The sequence below is a fragment of the Erythrolamprus reginae genome, chromosome 1 (genome assembly GCF_031021105.1).
Source record: "Erythrolamprus reginae isolate rEryReg1 chromosome 1, rEryReg1.hap1, whole genome shotgun sequence".
Taxonomy (NCBI): domain Eukaryota; kingdom Metazoa; phylum Chordata; class Lepidosauria; order Squamata; family Dipsadidae; genus Erythrolamprus; species Erythrolamprus reginae.
The window spans coordinates 54,756,004-54,783,244 of record NC_091950.1 but is presented as its reverse complement, the minus strand read 5'-3'; positions in this window follow the sequence as shown (position 1 = coordinate 54,783,244).

Below are 27,241 nucleotides of genomic sequence, written 5' to 3'. Positions count from 1 at the left end.
TTCAAAGGAATTCCAGAGCAAAGAATTAGCCCTGTAGGAAATCTTTAAACTCAATTCTGCCTTTGGAGATTACTGTATTTTTCGGACTATAAGACACACCAGTGTATAAGACACACCAAGATTTCAAAGAGGTGTTCTGTCGGGCTATCTGATAGACTCCTCTCAAAAATTCATAGGTACAAATTTCAGACACACACACGTTTGAAAATTCAAAACAATGTTCTTTATAATGAAAATTCACTTAAACTAAGCCCTCTTTTGGTATAGCAAAGAGCACTGGTCTCCAAACAAACTGGTAATTGGTACAAGTCCCTTATCAGTTCTGTGATACTTAGCTTGAAGCTGTGAGGCAATTCACAGCCCTTCTTCTTTCACAAAGTGAAACACACTTTGCTCTGGTTTAGTTTCAAAAATCAGCACACAAGGGTCAAAGTCAGCAAAGCAGGCACGAAATACAACGATCAGATAATCCTCCACAATAGCCAAACCCACAGGCTGTTATTTATAGCAGCCTCACTAATTACCACAGCCCCACCCAACCACAGGTGGCCTCATTTTCTTTGATAATAATCTCTCAGTTGTTGCTGCCTATGCATCGCTCTCCTTATGCGTGGCTGTATCATTAACTCTTGTTCTGAATCTAAGGAGGAGCTAGATAATTGATCTTCTGAGCTGTCTGCCACACTCCTCCTCCTCCCTGTCACTCATGTCTTTTTGGTCAGAGGAGCCTTCATCAGCAGATTCCACCTGGGGCAAAACAGGCCTGCAGCATGTGGATGTCTCCCCCATATCCACAGTCCTTGGGGCAGGAGCTGGGCCAGAGCTAACCACAACAAGAGGTAAGTAATTAAAAAAAGGTTTTGTCCTCCCTGACCCCCAGGAGCACTATGCAGGTGGCCCAAAACCTTTGTATGCCCTATTTTTTTTTGTAAAAACGGACCTGGGTTTTTTGCAAACACGGGGGAGTTTTTGCTTTCCGCAGTCTCTAGGAGCACTCTGCAGGTCTCCCAAACCCTCTCTGGACACTATTTTTTTGCAAAAATGAACCTGTTTTTTTTGGGAAAATGGGGGACACAGAGGGTTTGGGAAACCTGTAGAATGCTCCTGGGGGCTGGGACAAGGGCAAAAATGATCTGGCTGATTTTTGGCTTGTGGGGAGGCTCTGTTCATTTTTTGTAAAAATGGGGTGCGTAGAGGGTTTGGGAGTGCTTTTATGGGCAGGGGAATTTTTTTTGCCAAAAATTCACCATTTTTCACAAAATGTGGTGTTTTTGCCTTTCTCCAGCTTCCAGGAGCAGTGTGCAGGCATCCCAAACCCTCTGCACACCCAATCTTTGCAAAAAATTGGCCCATTTTTCACAAAAATTAGATGCTGGGTCAGGGCTTCGGGAGACCGAAAATGGCTGTATTCAGTGTATAAGACGCACCAACATTTCCACCCTCTTTTAGAGGGAAAATGTGTGTCTTATACTCCAAAAACTAAGGTGCTTCCCCTTGCCATGTATCCAAAGTATTTATATATTTGATTACTTATCCATTTGGTTTATACCATATTCTCTCAGTAAGAACACAAGGCAGTTCTTCTCTAATCCTAAACTTATGAACTAGACTGGTCTGAGAGAGAGAAGGATAGACATTAATCAACAGTTACCCAGTTAGCTGTAGATGGATGAGGGTGGATTTGAAATAGGGTCTCCCCAAGCCAAACCTATTGCTTCTCCACTCTGTTGATCCAAAGGAAAAGGAAAATAAAGGGTTGACCCAGCAATCTTGCAAGCAAAGTTCTGAATAACTGGCCTAATCTGGAATGAAAATCGTGCTACCAGATATACACCGCATCTCTGATTTATGCTCATGCCAATACTTTCACTTCTGAAATTCTTGGACAGGGAGTCATTGCTCACAGTCACTCATGCCCTCATCACCTCGAGGTTCGATTACTGCAATGCTTCTACATGGGGCTACCTTTGAAAAGTGTCCAGAAACTTCAGATCATGCAGAATGCGGCTGCAAGAGTCATCGTGGGGCTTCCTAGATTCGCCCACGTTTCTGCAACACTCTGCGGCCTGCACTGGCTGCCGATCGGTTTCCAGTCACAATTCAAAGTGCTGGTAATGACCTTTAAAGCCCTACATGGCATTGGGCCAGAATACATCTGGAACCGCCTTCTACCGCACGAATCCCAGTGGCCGATAAGGTCCCACAGAGTTGGCCTTCTCCAGGTCCCGTCGACCAAACAATATCGTTTGGCGGGCCCCAGGGGAAGAGCCTTCTCTGTGGCAGCCCCGGCCCTCTGGAATCAACTCCCCCCAGAGATTAGAACGGCCCCCACCCTCCTTGTCTTTCGCAAATTACTCAAGACCCACCATTGTCGCCAGGCATGGGGGAGTTAGGATAATCCTTCCCCTAGGCCATTACAAGTTATGTAATGTTTGTGTGTATGTTTGGTTTTTATAATAAGGGTTTTTAGTTGTTTTATTAAATTGGATTGTTACATGTTGTTTTTTATCATTGTTGTTAGCCGCCCCGAGTCTGCGGAGAGGGGCGGCATACAAATCCAATAAATTAATAATAATAATAATAATAAATAATGAAAAACTAAGCCAAACCAAGCCAAGCCAAGCCAAGCCAAGCCAAGCCAAGCCAAGCCAAGCCAAGCCAAGCCAAGCCAAACCAAACCAAACCAAACCAAACCAAACCAAACCAAAGCAAACACAACACACTTCAGTTGTACTGTAATGGTGGACATCTTAACTGTTTTGACCAAATTCTGTGGATATACCTGGTGAAGTCTCAATCTATCAGGCTATATTCTCTCATCAGCCTTCAGATCATTTCATTTCATTTCATTTCATTTATTTGATTTGTATGCCGCCCCTCTCCGGAGACTCGGAGCGGCTCATTAGGTAAAGCTAAGAGCTTAGGGACAATAGCTTTCATACTATTGCCCAGATCCAGATTAATGAAACTGAACAACCATTTCTGATACTCAATGGATATATCATCTAGGATTTTGTTTCTCAATCTTGACAACTTTAGGAGGTATTGACCACACATTTTAAAGTTGCCAAAGGGTTTGTAAGTGGATTAATGGTTCTTGAGAAGAGGCAAAAAAAATTCGAACACCCATTTCTTATCTAGATAAGTTCATAAGTACAGGTGTTTGCAGGTAGAGGTACCACTGTACAGGTAGTTTTCAACGTATGGCCACAGTCGAGCCCAAAATTTATTTTGCTACGTGAGAAATTTCTTAAGTGAGTTTGCCCAATTTTATGACTTTTTATTTTTTTATCTTTATTAAATATATACATTAAAAATGAAACAGAGGTAAATATAATACATGGCATATCAGTCATATATGTTGTACTATGACAGAAATAGAAGAAAATAAAAGGGAAGAAAGGGAGAAGATAGGAAAGATAGAATAGAAAGAGGAGTTTAGGGAAAAGAAAAAAGAAAAGGGGGGTTGAGAAAGAAGTGAGAAAAGGAGAAGACATGTCGGCTATTTAGCTGGTACTTCCGTGACATACAATTTCTGATTTAAATATGTAGCTGGTGTAAATTTCCCTTGATTTTTATTAGTTCATTGTATGGTGTTAATTACATTTTTGTAGATATTGTTGGTGTTTATCTAACAAGCATGTTCTTGTCTATATTGGTCAATATTTTGGAGTTTTTAAATTTTATTTGACATTTTATGACTTTTATTGCCACAAGTGAATCACTGCACTTGTTAAAGGTTGTTAAGTAGATTTGGTTTCTCCATTGACTTTGCTTGTCAGAAGATTGTAAAAGGGGATCACATGGTCCCGGGACATTGCAACAGTCCTAAATGTAAGTGTCAAACCTGAATTTGATTGGGTTGTGGGATTGTCTGGCATCTGGGTTGTGCTAACATGAATTCAGTTTGACACAGTGGGAGACGGTATGGGGGGAAGAGCCAATACTGCGCAGCAGCATGGACAGTCTGGTACACCATCCTGGCATGAAAAATGGAGATGCATATACATCTCCATCAGTAATGGGCAGCCAAAATTTTTACTGCCACGCTTTGGGTGTGGCTTATTTTGTAGGTGTGGCTTGATGGTCATGTGACTGGGTAGGAGTGGCTTGCCAGCCACGTGACCAGGTGGGAGGGGCTTTAATGATCATCATTGTTCAAGTGAACTGTTAAGTCCTCGACTTACAACCTCCCACCAGTGTCGCTCTCTGGGGTGACAGTTAGCTTCACGTTTCCCACACTCTCCTTCCTGGGTCACTCCCTGCCTCAGGCTGCGTAGCTAGGCAAATGGGTGCTAATCAGCTGTTGAGAAAAGATGGGGGAGGAAATGGGCCCACTGCAACTCCTGCCCCTTTCTGAGGAGGAGGAGGATGGGACGGGGGGATGGTCAGCTGGAGCTGGGCACACAGCTTCATTTATGTTGTGAGCTGCCCCGAGTCCTCGGAGAGGGGCGGCATACAAATCCAATAAATAAATGAATAAATTTCCACTGATGGAACTGTGTTCCACCCCGTTCTGCCTGCTGCCCACCCCGATCTCCATGTCCCCAAAGTGTGCATGCCCATGCCCGCATGAGATTTGGCTTCTGCGCATGCACAGGAAGCAAAATCCCACGCGAGAATGCTTGCACTTGTGAGATTTTGCCGATTTTTTACTTTATTTTTTGCTTCCGTGCATGCGTGGAAGTAAAAAAATTGCCCCAAATTGGTGAAATCTCATACGAGCATGTTCGTGTGAGATTTTGCTTCCTGCACATGCGCAGAAGCCGAATCTTTAGCCAGGCACACATGCACACACATTGGTCATTGGGAGCACACCAGGAGCACCAGAGACAGGGAACCCTTCACAGGGGAGAGCTGAGTATGGAGTCTTCAGTCAAAACAACATGGCTGCTTGATGAGTCAGCCACATTCAGGCTAGCTGAGGGAGGAGGAGTGAAGTCACCAAGCAACTAGCTCTCATCCCGGTTGGACAATGTGATATATTGTTTTGTAAAAATAAGAAACCATTATTTATATTGGGGTGAAAAGCCTGGGGACTTTAATAATAATAATAATAATAATAATAATAATAATAATAATAATAATAATAATAACAATAACAACAACAACAACAACAACAACAACAAAAAACAACAACAACAACAACAACAACAACAACAATAATAATAATAATAATAATAATTTATTAGATTTGTATGCCGCCCCTCTCTGAGGACTTGGAGCGGTTCACAACAAACAATACAATATACAAATCCAATAATAAAAACAATATTTAAAACCCTTATTAAGAGCAATCATGCAATCCAAACAAATCATACATAAAGCGGAACAGCCGAGGGGTATATCAATTTCCCCATGCCTGGCGACATAGGTGGGTTTGCAGGAGTTTATAAAAGGCAAGGAGGGTGGGGGCAGTCTTAATCTGTACTGGCTTTACACCAATCTGGGCCAAGACAGTGTGTCTAAATAAATTTGATCTTTGAGGACAAGAAATGCCTCAGTGTTTGATTTGTGAGTGATGCATTACTTGGAACCTAACAGTAGGTCAGTTGTCAAGCATCCAAATGTAAATCACATGACCATGGGGATACTAAAGTGGGCATAACAGTGAATAAATGATCATTTTTTTCAGTGCTGTTGTAACTTCGAATAGTCACTAAGTGAACTGTTTTAAGTTGAGGACTATCTGTACCATTAGCTTTAGGCTAAACTAAAATTCATGTAGACCAATTTCAACAACTTCAACAGCTTCACGATGTATGGACTTCAATTCCCAGAATTCCCTACCCTGCATTCTGGGAGATGAAACCCACACATATTAAAGATGCTGAGATTGAGAAACTTTTATCTATATTTTCTAGAACTAAAGCACTGCCTTAATTAAATTCCTAGACGTTCTGGTTTTATTGATAATATAGTAATAATAATAATAATAATAATAATAACAACAACAACAACAACAACAACAACAGCAGCAACAACAACAGGCCATTAGAACAAATGCTGTCAAAGCCAGAATTGAAAAATCAACAGACGATCCAAAATGCAGACTCTGTAAAGAAACAGATGAAACAATCGATCACATACTCAGCTGCTGCAAAAAGATCACACAGACTGACTACAAGCATAGACATGATGCTGTGGCACAGATGATCCACTGGAACTTGTGCCGGAACTACCATTTACCAGTGGCAAAGAAGTGGTGGGATCATAAGCCCGAAAAAGTGGTCGAAAATGAGCAAGCAAAAATACTGTGGGACTTCCGACTTCAGGCTGACCGAATTCTGAAACATAACACACCAGACATCCTGATTGTGGAGAAAAAGAAAGCATGGATAATCGACATCGCAATCCCAGGAGACAGCAGAATTGAGGAGAAGCAGCTAGAGAAATTAGTGAAATATGAAGATCTAAAAATCGAGCTGCAACGACTCTGGCATAAGCCAGTGAAAGTGATCCCAGTGGTACTTGGCACATTGGGCGCAGTGCCAAAGGATCTCAGCGGACATTTGAAAACCATCGGAATTGACAACATCTCCATCTGTCAATTGCAAAAGGCTGCTTTACTGGGATCAGCAAACATAATTTGCCACTACATCACGCAGTCCTAGGTGCTTGGGAAGTGCCCGACTGGTGATGAATATTAAAAAAGCATCTAAAAACCCATCATTAAAAACCATGCATTCCATACATAAAACTATAAAAAGCCTGGGGGAGATGTCTCAATTCCCCCATGCCTGGCGATATAGGTGGGTCTTAAGTAGTTTGCGAAAGACAAGGAGGGTGGGGGCAGTTCTGATCTCTGGGGGGAGTTGATTCCAGAGGGCCAGGGCCGCCACAGAGAAGGCTCTTCCCCTGGGGCCCACCAGATGACATTGTTTAGTTGACGGGACCCGGAGAAGGCCAACTCTGTGGGACCTCATCGGCCGCTGGGATACTTGTGGCAGAAGACAGTTCCATAGGTATGCTGGTCCGATGCCATGTAGGGCTTTAAAATCATCTCCCCATTCAAGGTATAAAAATATGTTTGTGTTCATGCTATATCACAGCAAGCCACATCATTGCCATTTCATCTTTCCCAGTTTCCCAATGAAGTTCCAGGAATGAGAACTTTTTCAGGATTTATTGAAGTTCAAGGCATGTACTATGTAATAATTTATCCTTTAAGTTTTACTCAAGAAAAGTGTTTTATTATTAGTTTGGTATATAAATGTTGACTCAGTAAATTAAAACCCCTTTTAGTTGTGCTGCTTTATTGGCTTTCATTGCTGTTTTACTTTCATGTTATTACAGGCTGTTTGGTAAGAAAGCAGTTTTGCTTCAAAGTGGTTTGTGTTTGAGTGTGTGAAATCAAATAAAAATATTTAAATGAATAAATACAGCAAATTGGGGTGGGGGGAGGAATAATCAAGAAGGCACCATTCATCCTAGAAAAGCATTTGTCCCTCTGAAAAAATGCCAGCTTATTCTTGTTATAAGCTACAAACACAGCCTCCCCCACTTTGTTTCAACTTCATGGTTAGTACCAGTGAAGGACTACCAATTTTTTTTACTACCACACTGTGGGTGTGGCTTATGCAGGATGCCCTGCATTTTCTTTCAACTTCTTTCAATGCAAATTGGGTGCTCTGGGATGGAGCTCCATTTTTGCTACCCCACTCTGTTCGCTCCCATCTGGGCAGCAGCCCACCCCTGGTTAATAAATATAAACCTCAGCTGTGTCAATATGTAAATATAACCTCAGCTGATCTTCGTTAATCATTCAGGTTTCCCTAGGTACCTCCACATAGTATAGAACTAGAATTCCTTGCCTTCCCAACTAAAGTAACTAGAGTCTTCGGAGAGGGGCGGCATACAAATCTAAATAAACTAAAGTAATTAGTTTATTCAGTGTGCATTGCGGGTGCCCAAGACATCATGTCTAAGATAGAACCAAAGTATTGATGCAGAACCTCACATGCTTTCTGGAATTTTTCAGCTTCTCCATTCCGTATTCATGACACTGACCTCCACTGAAGATCAGGTATCCTTTTAAAGAAGTACTTTGAGAAGTAAAATTATTAGTTGCATTCCACAGCAACATGCATTTCTGCAATGTTTTAATTTCCTTTTCATGGGGTACAACCCTCTTTTCTGTGGACAAAACAACAACAACTCCTCATTATACATATGCATGGGTCTTCTCAGATATTACAATGTTGCAGTCTATAATAATATATAATAGTCTATAATGCCCCTGTGAGAATAATAGAAATTAACTAATTCATACGCATTTTACGATGACTGAGTTAATGTTGCTTATGTCTCAAATTATTAATATTATAACACGGAGTTGGTGTATATGGGAGAATATTAAAATGTTTGGCTCTGTCCTGTTTTCCTTCTGTGATCAGAAGAAATCCGATGACTACAAATCAACTTTTTAATCTTAAATCAAATGTTCTGTAAATTTTCCACACATACACACATCCCACAGAAAGACACATACCTTTTAACTAGTGAGCAATTTAAAGACTAATAGGATTCATCCATAATTACACAGTTAAGTAAAATTTATGTATGAAGGAATTAACTGATTTCCCTCAGGGCAATATAAAGCATAGAGACAGCGCTCTCTCTGGTTAGATGCAATGAAGGGGGCTGAGGAGGAAGAAAGTACCATTTCAGTGTTTAAAATACTTTGTCATCCTTCTGTAGAGTCAGTTAGGTGCTGAGAACCGAGAGGCACCCACATGGAAGTTTATTTACTGATCCTCAAATGACTGATATAACGGATCTTTGCTTTGTTTGGAATAGAAAACTTGAACAGCTTGTCCGCACCTCTCCGCTCGGACATTAAATCAACATGGCTCTATTAGTGTCCGTAGGATGCCAGCTGAGCCATCTCTATGCCTGTCACCGTGATGTCTTCATCTGTAACCAGAGCAGACGTGAGCTCCTGGCAGCTTCGCGAGGTGACAACAAATCCAATTAGCTACTCTCCATGGCGCCACAATGCTACTGTGAAACGGCCTGACAGGGAGGGTGGCTGCAATACCCTGCACAGTGGGGCATATCCTTCATAAGGGGGGAGAAAAATCACTAGCAAACGCTTAATTGCTGGAATGACTATCCAGGCGCCTGTTGGAACCTTTATGCACAATCTGGTCAGAAATATGAGCTATCCTTGGGGGTTGATTGTTGCTATTGCTGTTCCAAAGTGGGGCGTGGAAAGGGCAGGGGGGTTGCATGAAGAGGAGCACCACAGGCCCTGTACAGATAGTTCTCTGAACACATATGCAGCTCTTTCAAAAATGGGCCTGCTCTCTCAAAATCCTACAAAGAAACCCAAGAGCCCCTCGGTTCTGCTTTGGTGACGATGCACACGGAGACGACACCTTGCAATGTTATTGTTGGTGGGGAACTCTACATAATCTGGGGATTAAAGCCAAAAGACAGACGCAAACCCACTGTTCCAGATTTCATCTCTCTTGGAAATTAAGTAGGGAGGGGTGGGGAGGGGGAAGCGGATTTGGAAGGAAACAAGGCTGCTCCAAAGCTTTTAAATGTAGGATGTGAGAGGATGATGGTAACTTTCCAAAGCTGCAACTTGGCCGTCTGTGCTTGGACAATTGTTTAAATGCAGGTTCTTCTTTCAAGCAAATTAGCTAGCAGGAAAATAAAAAAGAAGTTTGCATTTTCCCTAAGTTGCCAATTTCTCTTGAAGCATAAGGTATTAACCCTTGCTGGTGTCATTATTTATTTCAAGTTGAGCTCCAAATCTCTCTATGCATAACAGTGGGTTTTTAATTCACTATTTACATGTACCTTTACATACTCTAAATGTATTTACATTTAGAGTCTCCGAGTCTCCGGAGAGGGGCGGCATACAAATCTAATAAATTATTATAATAATTATTATTTACATTGCCAAAATCATATGAATTATTTTACAGCTTACATGTTTGGCCGCACAATATAATTATACTTTATAGAGGGTTTTTAAAAAAAATATCAGTGTACCTCTCAAGGTTACTGTGATTTTGGACATTTTATAGCTGTGTATATGTTCCTCAGTCAACTCTAGATTGCACAAACAATCATGCTACGTTTTTGATGTGCTAAGATATCTTCGAGGTAATTTTACCAGTTATTTGAACGTAACTTCCAGATTTAAAAGCAGTTATGCATCTGACAGAAAAATAGTTATTGTAAAGTTAGCAATGGCAACACCAAAAATCTGAATGAACATAATAAAATGACCTATTTTGCAGAACAAAAAGGTATGATAAAACATAACCAATAATCTTGCAATAATCGCTCTAAAATGCCAGCAATTGTACAAAAATTAGACTATGACAAACTTGAAGAAAATGGACAAAAAAGGAAGGTTTTTTTTTATTTTAGGGAAATCAAGTACAGTTCTTATTTACTGTCATCTGATCCATATCTAGTCTTCAAAATGTGCATCTTGCACACTTGTCTTATTATGGATTTCTCCATGTTGGTTTACTACTGACTCTCATTTCCAACCTGCTTCATTATGAAGACATTGCTGAAACTACTATAGAAGCAATATCTGATGCTCACATACTATTACCATAGGAATATTATTACGGGAGTCGAGTGGAAGAGATTGGATGGGTAACAAAGTGTGAAATCATAAAATAGTGTTTTTGAAGAAGTGTTTTGCAAGACCTTGCATCTCTTAACATATATTCTGTCAAAGCTATACTTATATTTCTCTCACTATATATATATTTGTTTTCGTAGATTTTCACGGGTACAGGTATGATGGTCTTGGTATATTCAGGTTTCTTCCCGTGTATGATTTGGAAATTTCTGGTGACGTTTTGATGAGGTCCCACTCGTCATCTTCAGGCTGGTGTTCTGTCCTTGTTCTATGTCACATGTTTTTTTGCCGAATTTGAAAATTAAGGGAGACTAGGATGGATCTATTTTGCCCTTATTTTGGCCTCATCAGCTAGCCATACCCACTGGGACTTGAACCTGCAACCTTTGCCTGGTAAGGCAGAGGATTATCCTCTAGGCTACAGTATCCAATCCCTTCAGCTATATATATATACATAGTTCCCTCTAAGCTGAGCAGTGAGCAATTGCTCACTTAAAAATCATCATCAACTCAGAGTTTTCCAAACCTGCCCAGAAGCCAAGAGGGAAAGAGTGAGAGGGAAGGATAGAGAGAGGAAGAGAGGAAGAGAGGGAAACAGATAGAAAAAAGAGAGGAAGGAAAAGAGAAAGAAAAAGAATGGGAGTAAGGAAGAGAGAAAGAAAATCAAAATCTAGTTTGAAACTAGCTCAACTATTTAAGTGGCATTTTGATATTGATAGAGTTGCCCTATTATGAGCTCCCTCTTATAGACACACAGTACAATATTTTATTTTGAAATTCTGTGAGGCAAAACAGGGTGGGTTTTTTATTTGTTTGTTTGTTTGTTTGTTTGTTTATTTATTTATTTATTTATTATTTCTGTGCCTCCCAGTCCCGAAGGAACTGCCGCTCAGACACTATACTTTTCCGCCCCCCCCAAAAAAAAAATTAGAGGGAACACTGTATATATATATATATATATATTTACTGTTTGCTCCTATTTGTTCAGTGGTTTATATATATGATACGTTAATGCACTATTATACACTATGTTATAGCTTGAAAGCACTTCCTTTAGTACTGTTTTCCTTCTGTTTCTGATAAATCCCAACTTTTTACTGTGCCATTTTTTATAATATCCTGGAAAATGTCAACTAGATGGCTTGATTGTTTTCAGTCCACAGTCTAAAACCTTTACTCCTCTGTTGGTCTGTTGCAGCTCCACTACATCACACCTCTCTCTGTCTTAATGATCTTCTGACTCTCCATATCCCTTTGTTAGTGACCTCACATTTTCTTCATTGCTCCTGGGGATGGTTGCCATCATGTTCATGTAAGATAATAGTCCTCAAAAAAAGAAAAGTGTAATGGCCAAATAGGGAGATGGGGAATTATCAAATGACATGGCAACTGAACGACATTCTGGAAACACCAAATGCAGAGTGCAAGAATGAAATTTTGTGGCCCCTCACTGCAACCTGGGGTGGGTTGTAACGTACCTTGATGCTGGTTCACTTCTTCCCGTGCCATGTGGCCACACCATAAGTTAAACTGGGAAGTAAAACAAGCCTTGAAGAAGGCAAAGGTGAGCAATTTTCTAGTTGTTTCCAAGAAAACTGTATAGACATGTCACCAGCAGTTTGTTTGTTTGTTTGCTTATTTGTTACATTTATATGCCGCTCACTCCGAAACAGATTCTGAGTGGCTAACAACAGTTATAAATATAAAACTGATAAAAAGAGCAATAAAAACATCAATAAAATCTAAACTACAAAACCTACTATATAAAAAAATCATTGTACTAACATTCAATCCTAATTCCAGGCCTGCTGGAAAAGCCAGGTCTTGATGTCTTTCCGGAAGACCAATAATAATAATAATAATAATAATAATAATAATAATAATAATAATAATAATTATTATTATTATTATTATTAATTAGATTTGTATGCCACCCCTCTCCGAAGATTATCCAGTAGTGAGGGGATAATGTGAATCTCTGGGGACAGTTGATTCCACAAGGTCGGAGCCACCACAGAGAAAGTCCCGCCAACTGACACTGTTTGGCGGACAGGACCTGGAGAAGGCTGACTCTGTGGGCCTTTATTGCAGCAAGGTATGAGGAAGGAGATGGTCCTGTAAATAGTCTGGCCTTGAGCTATTTAGGTCTTTAAAGGTAATAACCAACACCTTGAATTACATTTCTGGAGAAAGACTGGCAACCAATGCAGCTTGCATAAAGATGGAGAGATACGGGCATACCTTAGTACACCGTAATTGCACGCGCCGCTGCATTTGAAGTTGAACTTGACTCAAAGGTCATTCATGAAGATTAAAGGAAAACTTCAGTCAATTGTACCTGGTCATCCATGTTGCTTTTTCAGAAGCCTGAATTATTATTTTTTGTTCATAAAAAAAAAATAAGTCCAGTATCTCTTGATACAATGTGCTGTTAAAAATTTAAAAAGCAAATAATTCAGTCAAAGAGAGAGGGAAATTGGTTATAAGGGGCTTGGAAGAAATAAAGTGCTCTTATAGAAGTAGGTGAAGAGGGCTGAACAACAGAGTGAATAGAATTGGGACAGATTTAAAAATAAAAGACATAGAACTATAGTGAAAAGCAACTTTAGAGATTTGCAAGTAGTGGAAACAAATGGAATTTTAGAAATGTTAGTATTCAAGAAATAAAATTGTTGAAAAGAAAGACTTAAAATTAATGAGAATGATGAAAAATGGTAAATCTTCAGATATATGTAAAAGTTGTAACTAGAGAAATGCTAAAATATTAATCTGGTTTGTTAAACATATTTGTCAAGATTGCATCTGTGTCTGATGATTGGAAGAATGCCATTATTGTTCCCTTACACAAAGGGATAGAAAACAAGAATGAATGAAAAAAGTACATAGGGATTAGTGTGTTAAGTGTGCCTGGTAAAGTGTTTGGCACAGTTCTTATTGAAAGGATACAAGTGGTAGCAATGAGAGAGAAAAAATCTGGCAAGTGCAGTGTGACTTTATGCTGAAAGTGTGACTTTACGTACCAATCAGATTTTGGCTCTTCCTCAAGGCAATGAAAAATATATGAAAGTGAGCAAGAACATTTACTGTATGTTTACTGATTTGAAGAAAGCATGTGATAAAGTTAATAGAATTGAAGTATGTAGTATTTGCATAAATATGGATGGTTGGTTGCTAAATCAAGTGAGATGGATATAAGATGAAAATAGCAAAGGTACAAGAGTAAATTTGATGCTTAGTAAATGATTTAATACTGTGGGGTGAATTCCTTTTGGTTGTTTAATGCATTCATAGATAAATGTGTAAGAAATGTTGGGGTAGACATTAGAAATGTGTCTGGTTGAAGATATAAATATATGTGTACTTTGTATGCACATGTTGTCCTGTTATTGACTGAAAACCTGGGTGATTTGTAGGGAATATTAGAGTGTGTGATGCAGAGAGGATTTGAAAATTATTGTATAAAAGGTTGTTCTGATTCCCAGGGAAAAAAGGTGAATAAGAGTAAGTTATACATAAATAATGAAAAATTAGAGCAAGTAGGTGAACTTGTGTACTTTGGCAGAATGGTTACTAAATATAGAAAGGTGGATAGAGTAATTTCAAGATATATAAAGCTGGTAGAAACGGAGTAGGCAGTGAATGGTGTGTTGTAATGAAATTGTGATTGTTAAGACAAGCAAAAATGGCTTTGTACAATATTGTGTGCCTGCTCCTTATATTACAGGGGTCTCCAACCTTGGCAACTTTAAGCTTGGTGGACTTCAACTCTCAGAGTTCCCCAGCCAGTTCAGGGAGTTGAAGTCCTCCAGGTTTAAAGTTGCCAAGTTTGGAGACCCTGCTTTATTATATGGAAGTGAGAGTTGGGTAAATGAAGATGAAATTCAAAAAGTAATTAAATGCAGTGGAAATAGGGCATTGAAGAGTCTCGGTGATAAAACAAGAAAAAGATGGACAAAGAATGAATGAATGCTGGATGGATGTGGATTGAATAAGGGACAGGTGTGAAAAAAGTGCATTGAAGTGGATTAGATTAGATTAGATTTATTGGATTTATATGCCGCCCCTCTCCGCAAACTCAGGGCGGCTCACAACAATAATTAAAAAAAAAAACAGTACATAATACCAAATCCAATGCCCACCAATCTAATTACAATTTAAAATTAGTAATCTCATAAAAACAGTATATATAAAAACAGGCACACAGTCAATCAATCAACAAAACAACATGGGCAAGGGGGAGGTGTTTTAGTTCCCCCATGCCTGACGGCAGAGGTGGGTCTTAAGGAGTTTTTGAAAGGCAGGGAGGGTGGGGGCAATCCTAATCTCAGGGGGGAGCTGGTTCCAGAGGGTCAGGGCCCCCACAGAGAAGGCTCTTCCCCTGGGTCCCGCCAGACGACATTGTTTAGTCGACGGGACCCGGAGAAGGCCGACTCTGTGGGACCTAACCGGTCGCTGGGATTCGTGCGGCAGGAGGCGGTCCCGAAGATATTCTGGTCCGGTGCCATGAAGGGCTTTATAGGTCATAACCAACACTTTGAATTGTGACCGGAAACTGATCGGCAACCAATGCAGACTGCCTAGTGTTGGAGTGATATGGGCATACTTGGAGAAGCCCATAATTGCTCTCGCAGCTGCATTCTGCACGATCTGAAGTTTCCGAACACTTTTCAAAGGTAGCCCCATGTAGAGAGCGTTACAGTAGTCGAGCCTCGAGGTGATGAGGGCATGAGTGACTGTGAGCAATGACTCCCGGTCCAAATAGGGCCGCAACTGGCGCACCAGGCGAACCTGGGCAAACGCCCCCCTCGCCACAGCTGAAAGGTGTTTTTCTAATGTGAGCTGTGGATCGAGGAGGACGCCCAAGTTGCGGACCCTCTCTGAGGGGGTCAATAATTCCCCCCCCCCAGGGTAATGGACAGACAGATAGAATTGTCCTTGGGAGGCAAAAGCCACAGCCACTCCGTCTTGTCTGGGTTGAGTTTGAGTTTGTTGACACCCATCCAGGCCCCAACAGCCTCCAGGCACCGGCACATCACTTCCACTGCTTCATTGACTGGACATGGGGTGGAGATGTACAACTGGGTATCATCGGCATATTGATGATACCTCACCCCATGCCCTTGGATGATCTCGCCCAGCGGTTTCATGTAGATATTAAATAGCAGGGGGGAGAGGACCGACCCCTGAGGCACCCCACAAGGGAGAAACCTCGGGGTCGACCTCTGACCCCCCACTAACACCGACTGCGACCGACCGGAGAGGTAGGAGGAGAACCACTGAAGAACAGTGCCTCCCACTCCCAACCCCTCCAGCCGGCGCAGAAGGATACCATGGTTGATGGTATCGAAAGCCGCTGAGAGGTCAAGGAGCACCAGGACAGAGGACAAGCCCCCTGTCCCGGGCCCGCCAGAGATCATCCATCAACGCGACCAAAGCAGTTTCCGTGCTGTAGCCGGGCCTGAATCCAGACTGCTGAGGACCTAGATAATCGGCTTCATCCAAGGACCGCTGGAGTTGAAGTGCCACCACCTTCTCAACAACCTTCCCCGTGAAGGGAAGGTTGGAGACTGAAAGGTAGTTATTAAGCACGGCTGGGTCCAGGGAAGGCTTCTTGAGGAGGGGGCGCACAACCGGCTCCTTATAAAGGGGCGGAAAGGACCCCCCCCAAGGAGGCGTTGACAATCTCCTGGACCCAGCTCCGTGTCACCCCTCGACTGGCTGAAACCAGCCAAGAGGGACACGGATCCAGTAGACAGGTGGCGGAACTCACAGCTCCAATGGCCTTGTCCACTTCATCAGGTGTCACCAAGTCAAACTCCTCCCAGACAGATGGACAAAGACGTTTAGCCCCAGTCACCTCGACTGACTCATTGTCAGTCAACTCTGTTTCCCAATTGGAGTCAAGGTCTGCTCGGATCCGGGCGATTTTATCCACGAAAAACGTGTTAAAATCCTCAGCACTACTCTGCAAGGGCTCCCCAACTCCCCTCTGATTAAGAAGGGAGCAGGTTACCCTAAACAGAGCAGCCGGGCGGGATTCCGCTGATGCAATCAAGGCGGCATGATACGCGCATATTGACGCCTTGAGCGCCACTTTGTAAGTCTTAATATGAGCTCTTACAAGTGTTCGATCGGATTTGGACTTACTCTTCCTCCATTGCTTCTCCAGACGTCTCTTCTGGCGCTTCAACACCCGGAGCTCCTTGTTGAACCATGGAGCTCTACGGGGTCTAGCGCCGCGGAGAGGTCGCAACGGTGCAATCCGGTCAAGAGCCTCCCCTGCAGCTTTGTTCCAGGCCTCAGCAAGAGACTCTGCCGAACTGTGGACAAGTGTATCTGGAATAACCCCAAGCGCCATCTGGAAGCCTTCTGGATCCATCAGGCGTCTGGGGCGGAACCTCCTAATTGGTTCCGCCTCCCTGCGGGGAAGGATTGGAGCCAGGAAGTTAAGCCGCAGTAGGAAATGATCTGACCACGACAAAGGCAACACTTCTAAGCCCCTTAATCTCAGATCATTACTCAATTGCTCAGAGAGGAATATCATATCGGGTGCGTGCCCACCCTCGTGAGTCGGACCCTGAACTACTTGAGTCAGGTCCATGGCTGTCATGGTGGCCATGAACTCCTGTGCCAGTCCAGAGGAACCACCGAGCGACGGCAGATTGAAGTCCCCCAGGACGATAAGTCCGGGGAACTCCACCGCCAGCCCGGCCACCTCCTCGAGTAGCACAGGCAGGGCTGTTGACACGCAGCTGGGAGGCAGCTGAAAATGGCCTGAAAATACAAATAGAATTAATGTAGAATGAACTGAAAAGCAAGTATATGAAGAATGAATAAATCAAGAAAAATGGGAGAACAGAGTAAGTTATGATTGGATGGGGTTCAAGAGATTATCAATGAGAGAGATAATAAGTTTGAGGGCTCCTTAGTTATTTTCTCACAGATGTTTTACTATCCAAACTAGGTAACATCATTGGTGTTGGGGGTTTGCTCTCATGAGCAAACTACTACTACTACTACAACAACAACCAACCTCACAGAGCAAGGGCCCTCATTTGAATCTTGGGCTACAAATATTCTCTATTGATTATATATTTAAAGGACAAATACACTGGAGTTTACTGTGTGGAGGTCATGAAGAAAGTTTTAAACTGTTGCATGCTTTCAAAGTTTCTGTAGCAGCATGTGAGAAAGAACTTGAGAGGCAGAGGGAAGAAATGTTGCCTAGGAAACTGTCCGATAAGAGACCCCAGCTACATAATGGGCAGAGAATGAGGCTCCAAAGAGTGGAATGGGACCAACCTCTTCTTCATTCCTTCCTTTCCATTCCCCTCCACTCTGGCTGGTCATCTGTTTGTGTGTTTGGAAGCAGTCTTTTTAGGAGAAGGAACGGGAGGGGATAGCCATTCTCCCCCCCTCCCCCCTTTCTCTGTGTATGAGGATGGGAAGAGGTGGGTGAAATTTCTCTCGCTCCCCCCCCCATGGGTGGTGTCTGTGGGTGGGTTGGGGGGTTGAGGGATGATACGGGGTGGTAGTGGATGTTGCGCGCGTAGGCTCACTTTCTTAAAGACAATACTATAGAAGAGTTATTTAATGTATGAATTAGGAGACAAGAACAAATTCTTAATTCCTTTAGCACAGAAGCAAATAGAGTTTTTCTACTCTCCCCATACAAATTATAGGTGTGAAGCTCTGGACTGGGAGTCCACTGAAATTTTAAGCTATGCTATCCTCTGTGTAAATTGTTTAATTCTGACTACAGGTGGGACTCAGCAGATTCTGGTCAGTTCTGGAGAATCGGTAGCAGAAATTTTGATTCGTTTGGAGAACCGGTAAATACCACCTCTGACTGATCCAGCCCCCATTTCAGGAGGAAATGAGGATTTTGTAGTAATCTTCCCCTGCTATGCCCACCAAGCCACACCACACCCATAGAACTGGTAGTAAAAAATGTTTGAATCCCACCACTGATTCCAACTGAACCTTCCTTGCTCAATTTGATTAGAATTAAGAGGCTGGGCAATTTTCGCCCGGCCGATATTTGCGACGGCGGGGAGGGGCGAGAACACCGACTCCCAGTTGGGTGCGCCTGCGCAGAGCGCAGGCTCGCCCACACACTGCCTTTTGCAGCAATAACATACCTGTCTGGCCGGGGGAAGAATCGCCCCGGCCGGACGTCCGTTTTGGCTGGGAGGGGCGGGACGCCGCCTCCCAGCTGATTGGTGAGGCGCCAAGCATCGGAGCCCACCACGAATGGTGGTTGGCTCGCAGGGGCCGCTGGGAGCGAGGGGAGGGGTTGTGGGCCTATTTCAGGGTCTGCACCCCTCGCCCCTTTGCTCCCTGCTCGCCTTCCAGAACAGTCACCCACCCACTCTCCGCTCTATCCAGGGTGTCTGGCAGAGGTCGCCCTTTGGGGCCGAGAAAGAATTTTTGGCAGTCTGTAAGCTTTATTTCAGATTGTTTTTTCGCCTTCTCCATCCTGGTCAGGTGTGAGGTTTTAATGGGTTAGGGGGTGTATCGGTTGTAAATAGGTTGATTGAATTTTCTTTATTTGGTCACTATTGGCAAAAACAGGGTGGAAAGGGTGTCAGTTGCAACCGTGTGTTCTCCCTTGGGCATCTGTTAAAAGGTGATGGGCTCCTTCGTCTCACAACTCATGCCTCCTCCACAGACGGAGCGGTGGGAGGGAGGAGCACTTGGGGCTCATCTACGTCACTTCCGGTTCCGGGTCATGGAGGTGAGCCCTCCCACACGCTGGGCGTGGCTTTCAATTTGGGTGAAGGCGGGGCTCGCTTCACCCTTACCAAGCAAGGAGTTCGCCCATTGGTTGCCCAGGTATGTTTTGTTCAGGATTTTCACCCCATTTAGCACCCTCTGCAGGTCTATTACTGTAATCAATAAAGTGACCCATTTTTCATCCAGCTCTTGTGTTCGCGTTTCATTCCCTGTCCGGCGCAAAAAACAAACACAACTGCATGATACATAGTGAAATGGACTTTCCATAGCACTATCCAGTAAGCAATTCAATACTATATAAGGACCAAGAAAGTACAATAACTCTTTCACCAGTGGTGACTATAATAAATAACAATAATTTTTACCTGGTAAAAAGAAAGGCTAGAATGATTTTTTTCCTTAGATTAAACAATTCATGGTTTCCCCTGCTCCTCCAAACATCCCAGATCCATTGGAAACAACATCTATATCTGTGGTTGTTTTACAGAGCATAAATATGCAGTGAGATTTGGAACTACTGGTTTTATTTTTGGGCAACAAACGTGATGCTGCCATGCCCAATTATTTTCAGAAAACATCTTTTCTACAACTGAGGAGGCAGAACAGTGGAGTTTGGCCTGCTTAGGGAAGTAAAGGTTGGCTTTCAAAGCCTATAAAATTGTCATGGCTCCTATTACATGTTGCTGAGCCAAGGTCCCAGAGCATAAGAGATAAAAGATGTCTCAGACGTTTTCTTAACCTGTACTTAGCAGCTGCAGCAATTCTAAAACTCAGGATACAATATGGCAACTGGTTGCTTCCACTCCGGAGACTGAGTGAAAGAGGAGCTGTCAGTTCTACAAAGATTAAAAGCCACAGCTGTAAATTCCACAGTGTAATGATACATCATAGCATATATTCTCTTCAGTCCTTAAATCTGTGGGAGGGGGGCAATTGGGAATCAATAGAGTCTCTGAAGAGTTTTGCCAACAGAACAGATAAAAGAAGCCAGTTTTGATTATAGGATGTTGTTGAAATGAGGTAATGAAGTTTCCAGGAAAGCTTGAACACAACTACATGAAACAATTTGGCTGCAGCACTGGTATGCATCAGGGTGGCAAATCCTGTAGTTAAATACCTGAGCTGATTCCATCGAAAAGCATCTGTATTCTTCAATCCAGAGTAATTTGTTCAAATAACAAGCCATCACACAGGGACAAGTAAATAAATCCCCAAGGCCCAAACAATATAACATTTGAAGATTTGACTTCTCCTCATCTTTTAAAATAGATGGGGAAAGCATTATTAGAAAGAAGGTAAGAATTATTTATTGCAGGGGTTATGGATAGGAAAGTCAATTTTTTCTCAATGTTCTTGCTGAAGATTATCCCATCTTCCAAAGTTGCCATTGACCTTATTCTATAAAATGATTTATGTTTTCCTTAGCTAGACAATCAGTGAAGATGAGGAAAGCAAGATTCCTCCCCTACCAAGATCTTTCCTATCTAAACCTTCTCCTCCAGCATTGGGGTTGCAATACCTTTTGGCCTTTCACATGAAATGTGTGATGAAGTGTAATCACTGCAGGATAAATGGGAGGGGCTGGAAAAGTAACATATTTTGAATTATGCGGAATTTGTAGCAGATTCAGAATTGGTTATTTTTTTGGGGGGGGGCAGGGTATGGTATAATTTTTTTCTTTATTTTTCTTCCAACATACAATAAAACAATGTGAGCAATAAAAAAAACACAGAAACAATGCTTAAAATAATAATTAATGTTATTTCTTTGATACATTAAACATTCAGAGAAACAGAAAATGCTAATAATACTTTCAATATCTACTTTTTATCCTCTTCTTTGCTAAATTAATTAAAATTAACTACACATGAGATATATTTCATCTACAGATAACAATATTATGGAATCTAGTCCCTTATATTCCCTTTTTCTATTTATAATAAAACATAAACATCTTAACATCTTAACTCAATAATCTAATTTGATCCTTTCATCTCTGTGTTAACTCCTTATCCAATGCTGCCACCAATCCTTATTTCGTCAGCTGGGTCTTTAATAGATTAAAATTAAATCATCATGTATTTCTTCAAAAGTAATTAAAAGAAAATACTTCTCAATTATTTTTAGTTTCCAACCATTCATAAAACTTTTCCCAGATCTTATAGTAATCACACTCCTCTTTATCTTTAAGTTTTAAAGTAAGCCTATTCATTTTCAGCACAATCTAAAATCTTATGTAATATTTCTCTTTTGTCTGGAATTTTATTCAGCTTCCAATTTTGTGCATGTGCTATTCTAGCTGCTGTTAAAATATGTATAATCAAATATATTTCTTCTTTACTAAAATTTTCCCTTAAATACCTAATAAGAATATTTCTGGTTTAAATTCAATAGTTCTTTTCAAAATCTTCTGTATCCAATGCTGAGTCTCTTTCCAAAATTTCTTAGCTTTTGCGCATGTCCATCACATATGATAAAAAGAGCCTGGTAGCTGATTACATTTCCAACATTTCATTGATCTATTCTTAAACATTTTTGCTAATCTTTCTGGTGTCATATACTATCTACAAAACATCTTATATATATTCTTTTTATATGCTGTTGACATTGACATTTTATAATTTCTTTCCCAAATTTGTTGCCATTTATCTATATCTATTGAATATCCTATATTCTTCATCCACTTTATCATTATATCTTTAACTTGTTCAAATTCTAAATCAATAGACAAAAAATAACTATAAAACTTTTTTATCATATGCTTATCTGAGCCAAATAAAATATGATTGTAAAAAATAGGACAGAAAACCAAAAAATTGATTTAAAGACACTTTTAAACATACAGGTAGTGAAGAAGGTAAAATACTTGGGAATTCAGTTAACAGCAAGATGTTCGACATTAATGGAAGAAAACTATATTAAATTGAAGAAACAAATTGAAACTGATTTGCAAAAGTGGAAAAACTTGCAATTGTCATTGATGGGCAGGATTGCACTAATTAAGATGAATATTTTACCATGATTGATTTTCTTATTTTCAAACATACTAATTAACGTTAATAAAACTTTTTTTTAATGATATGAATAAGATAACAAGTGGCGGCAATGACGTGGATTAAAGAATGGAAAACGCTCAGAAACAAAAGACTTTAACTTTAGAAGAGCACGATTTACAGATAGGATGCCACTTATTTGTATGGTATGGAAAATGGACTTTACATAGGTACTTTCAAAGACATAGCATTATAAATTCTTTAATTGAAACTTAGGAAAAAATTAAAAACAAACATTATTCTAGAGTACCTTATTGGACTGCACCTTTGGAAGCTCAGATACACCCCAGCAGAGTACAGTGGCATACATTTTCAAGATATAAAGATTTAATAGGACAGTCAAAAAGGTTGAAAACAATGACAGAATTAGAAAAACAAGATATAAACCTTGATTGGTATACGTATATACAATTGCAGGCAAGATATAATGGAGATAATAAAGAAGAAGGTATAAATCTTGAAAAAAGAATTGGTTATTTTATTGCTATTTTTCAGAATTGTCTGCAGTAATATTGTTTTGTTAAAGGTAAACAATTATTGGGAGTTTATGGGCCTTAGAAATCCTTTCACTACACACCTACAGTGCTCTATAGCAGAGGTCCCCAACCGCCGGTCCGCGGACCGGGACCGGGCCGTTGGGGCTTTTCAGCCGGTCCGCGGCGCCAGGGCCCCCTCGGCCTTTCCGCACCACCAGCGGCACTCCCCCCGCCAGCCAGCCAAGCCCCGCGCCCGCCGGAACCGGCTCCTCGCTCTCCCCCCGCCGCCCGCCGCGTTTGCAGGAGGTGGGGAGGGTTGGGCGGCCCGCCAAGGCCAGGAGGGACGCCGCTGCCCCCCCTCCCCTCTCTCCGCCCGCCGCTGCGCCTCCTTGACACCGAGAGGAAATGCCGGCAAAGGCTTTCCTCAGCGGAGGCCGGCGAAGTTGATATTGAATGTCGGGGGAGAACGGGCGGTTGCACGCGCTCCCTATCTCCCTGCTAGCCCACTCGGAATATTCAAAATAAGAAAAACCTTTGCCGGCGAAGGCTTTTCTTATTTTGAATATTCCGAGTGGGCTAGCAGGGGGATAGGGAGCGCGTGCAACCGCCCGTTCTCCCCCGACATTCAATATCACCTTCGCCGGCCCCGCCTCTCCTGCAAACCCCCTTGCTGAGAGCCCGGGGAGAAAGTGCTCTCGCAAAGGTGAGGCGGGCAGGGCGTGCGCGTGTCATCGCTGAGAAGAACGGAGAGAGAACGAGAGTGAGTGAGAGCAACAGACAGCAAGATAGAGAGAAAGTGAGAAAGAGAGAGTGAGAAAGGGGGGGAGAGAAAGAGATAGCAAGAGAGAGAACAAGAGAGAGAAAGAGCGTGAGAAAGAAAACAAGAAAGAGTGAGAGAGAGAGAGAGAAAGCAAAAGAGACAGAAAGAAAACAAGAGAGAGAAAGTGAGAAGAAGAGAGAGAAAGAGGGGGAGAGAGAGAGAAAGAGAGAGGGGGGAGAGAGAGAAAGAGAGGGAGGGGGAGAAAGAGAGAGGGAGAGGGGGGAGAGATAGCAAGAGAGGGAGAGAGGGAAAGGGGGAGAGAGGGAAAGGGGGAGAGAGGGGGGAGAGAAAGAGAGAGGGAGAGAGAGAGGAGATAAAGGAAGAGGAGAGAGAAAGGAAGAGAAAGAAAGAAAGAGGGATAGAAAGAGAGAGAGAGTGAGAGATGCTCAGTGAGCCTTTCTTTGAAGTTGCCTTTCTTTCTTTCTCTTTCTTGCTTTCTTTCTTGCTCTTTTTCTTTCTCTCTTTTACCTTCCCTTCCTCTATTTCTTCTTTTCTTTCTCCTTCCTACCTTCTTCCCTTACTCTCCCCTTTCATAAGTTTCCTTGCTTCCTTCCTCTGTTCCTGTCCCTTCCCCCTTTCTTTCTTTCTTTCTTTCTTTCTTTCTTTCTTTCTTTCCTTCCTTTCCTCCCTCCATTTCTTGCTTTCCTTTTCCTTCCTCCCTTCTTTCCTCCCTCATTCCCTTCTTTCACTCCTTCCTCTCTTACTCTCCCCTTTCACACCTTTCCTTGCTTCCTTTGCACCCTTCTTTTGTTCCTGTCCCTTCCCTCTTTCCTTCCTTCCTTCCCACCCTCCGTCCATTCATTCACCCATTCCTCTCTTGATCGCCCCTTTTACGGCACCGCTGACAGCTAGCTCCCCCCCCCCCACCGGGCCATGGAATACTGGTCTAGCTTAAAGCCGGTCCCTGGTGCAAAAAAGGTTGGGGACCTCTGCTCTATAGCATCATTTTGAGGGGAGGAGTTGAAACAGTTTATGTCCAGGACCTGAGGGGTCTGTAAATATTTTCAATTGTTTTTACAACTGCAGTTGCAGATATATTCTTCTCCTCTATCCACCCATGTTATGAAATTTGGCAGCTCCGTGAACTTAACACAGTGGTACTTCTACTTAAGAACTTAATTCATTCTGTGACCAGGTTCTTAAGTAGAAAAGTTTGTAAGTAGAAGCAATTTTTCCCATAGGAATCAATGTAAAAGCAAATAATGTGTGCAAACCCATGAGGAAAGAAATAAAAGCTTAGAATTTGGGTGAGAGGAGGAGGAGAAAGAAGAGGAGGAGGACAACCACTGCCGAAGGAAGAAGGTGAGGTGAGAGGAATCAAAAAATCCAAAACTTTAAGGCTTAAAAAAAAAAGAGGGACTCTGAGACGGCGAGGAGGAGCATGCACCTCCCATACAACCGGCACCAGAGAGAGAAACTCAGATGGGTGACGGGGGGGAATCTCCCGCTCCTTTGACCGAAAGGCAGCTGCTGCTGCTGCTACCTGCTTCCTCTTCCGTCCCATGCTGAAGGGCTCCCCTCTCCTCTTGCTCGCTTGTTTTGCAGCCGGTGCCTTTCCTTCACTGTAGTGACTGCTCAGTTTGGCTAAAGCCGAGTTGATCCGGCCGGGATGAAGCACCCCCTTTTGCCTTTCTGCACCCAGATGCTCTGGGAGGCAACCTTGCACCAGGTGTATGGAAGGCAGCACGAGGGAGTCACCACAGCAAAGTAGTTTATTCCCACTTCAAGCGCCCAGAGAAAAGAAAATGCCTCCTTAAGCGCCACAAAAAGGCTCCTCTGGCAGCCCAGAAAAGCCCAAAATGGCCGGGATTAAAGGGGGAATAGCAGGAAACTGGCCAGGCCTTCATGCCACTCTCAAATTTTCTGGGAATTTTTTCTAGGCGTGGGTTCTTAAGTAGAAAATGGTTCTTAAGAAGAGGCAAAAAAATCTTGAACACCCGGTTCTAATCTAGAAAAGTTCTTAAGTAGAGGCGTTCTTAGGTAGAGGTACCACTGTATAACTTACAGTAAGTTTAAATTGATTGTATAGAACAAACATTGTGATATCTCCAAAGAACCATTCTAAAACATAAATCATTGGATATACATACCACATATCCCCCATGCAGAGAAGGAATGAAAAGTCGTAGAATGATAGACTGTAGTCTTGTAAACCTAGAATGAGATAGATCACAGTGTTGTATTTGTGTGTGTGTGTGTGTGTGTGTGTGTGTGTTTTGCAATAGCTTCACATTCTTATTCATCTTATAAATGATGGTAATCCAAGATGATTTTCAAAGACTTACTGCTAAGCTACTGTACATATTCCCCTTTCTATGTATGTGCATTTGAATTCTGTTTTTAAGTGCACCACTTTGCACTGTTAAATTATATTATGTTATTCTGAGTTCAATTTACTAACCATCAAACTTATTTTGGATTTTATGTCTGTTATCTGTTATTCACTATACCACTCTATTTTTTTTTAATTTGCAAAGCTTATGTACATTCTTTTAGCTCTACCTCTAAATAAAAAATCTTGAAGAATTCAGAGCCATCTCAAATAGCAAAATTGGTGGAATATAAATTTAATAAATAAATTATAAATAAACCTTCTAACATCCTATTTGATATCTCTTTGTAATTTATTGAATAACCATTGATAAAGCACTCATGATTTATGGAGTAGCCTTTTTTACCTTTTTAATAATTAGGGATTGATATTAAGACTAGTGGATATGCCAAATTTATTCCTCTTTTTCTGAAGAGTTTTTACAATGAAGAACTATACTTAGAGAAGGAGAGTGTCAGGTTCACCAATTCAAAAACTTAAGCTACTGGTGTCTTTTCAAGGAATCATGTGACAAGGTAAGAACTAAGTTTCATTGGAAGCAGATTAAGAATCAAACAAGACTACTGAGCAATTCTAATGTAATGAATGATTCAAACTCATCCATCCTATTTCTTGCATTTTCTTCCAAACAATTCAATTCTATTTTTTTAAACTCTCACCATGCACTAACTAAAATGGGATATAGAATCGCTGCATTCTCTTCCATAGATGAAGAAAGAGTATGGCCTTTACCTGAGAAATTTCCTTACTTCCAAATTCCCTGACACAATGATTCAGAGGGGACAAGGGAAATGAAACAAAAGTCTATATTATATCTGTGTCTGTTTCGGTTGAACAGTAATTTTATTATAAAATTGGCAACATCAGAACAGATGGCAGCTGAAATTAAAATGAGATATAAACAGCAAATTATGAGGTGTGCAGGCCATGGCATTTTTTTCTGGAGCTAGGCACAAGAAGACCTGCTGTTCCAAAGACCTCCAAAACATTCCATTTTTCTTTGAGACCATGGCAGAGGTGGGTTTCTTACAAGTTCAGACTGATTCTGCCCCTCCCCTGAGCCGGCTTTCTCAGTGGCACCATAGGCTCTTTCATCTTATTTTTTGCTTCTGCACATTTGCAGTTTTTTGTTTTTTTTAGTACTGTACATGCCTGTATCTGCACAACACGTCCCTGAGCAAACCAACAGTAGAAGAATCCAGAACCCAC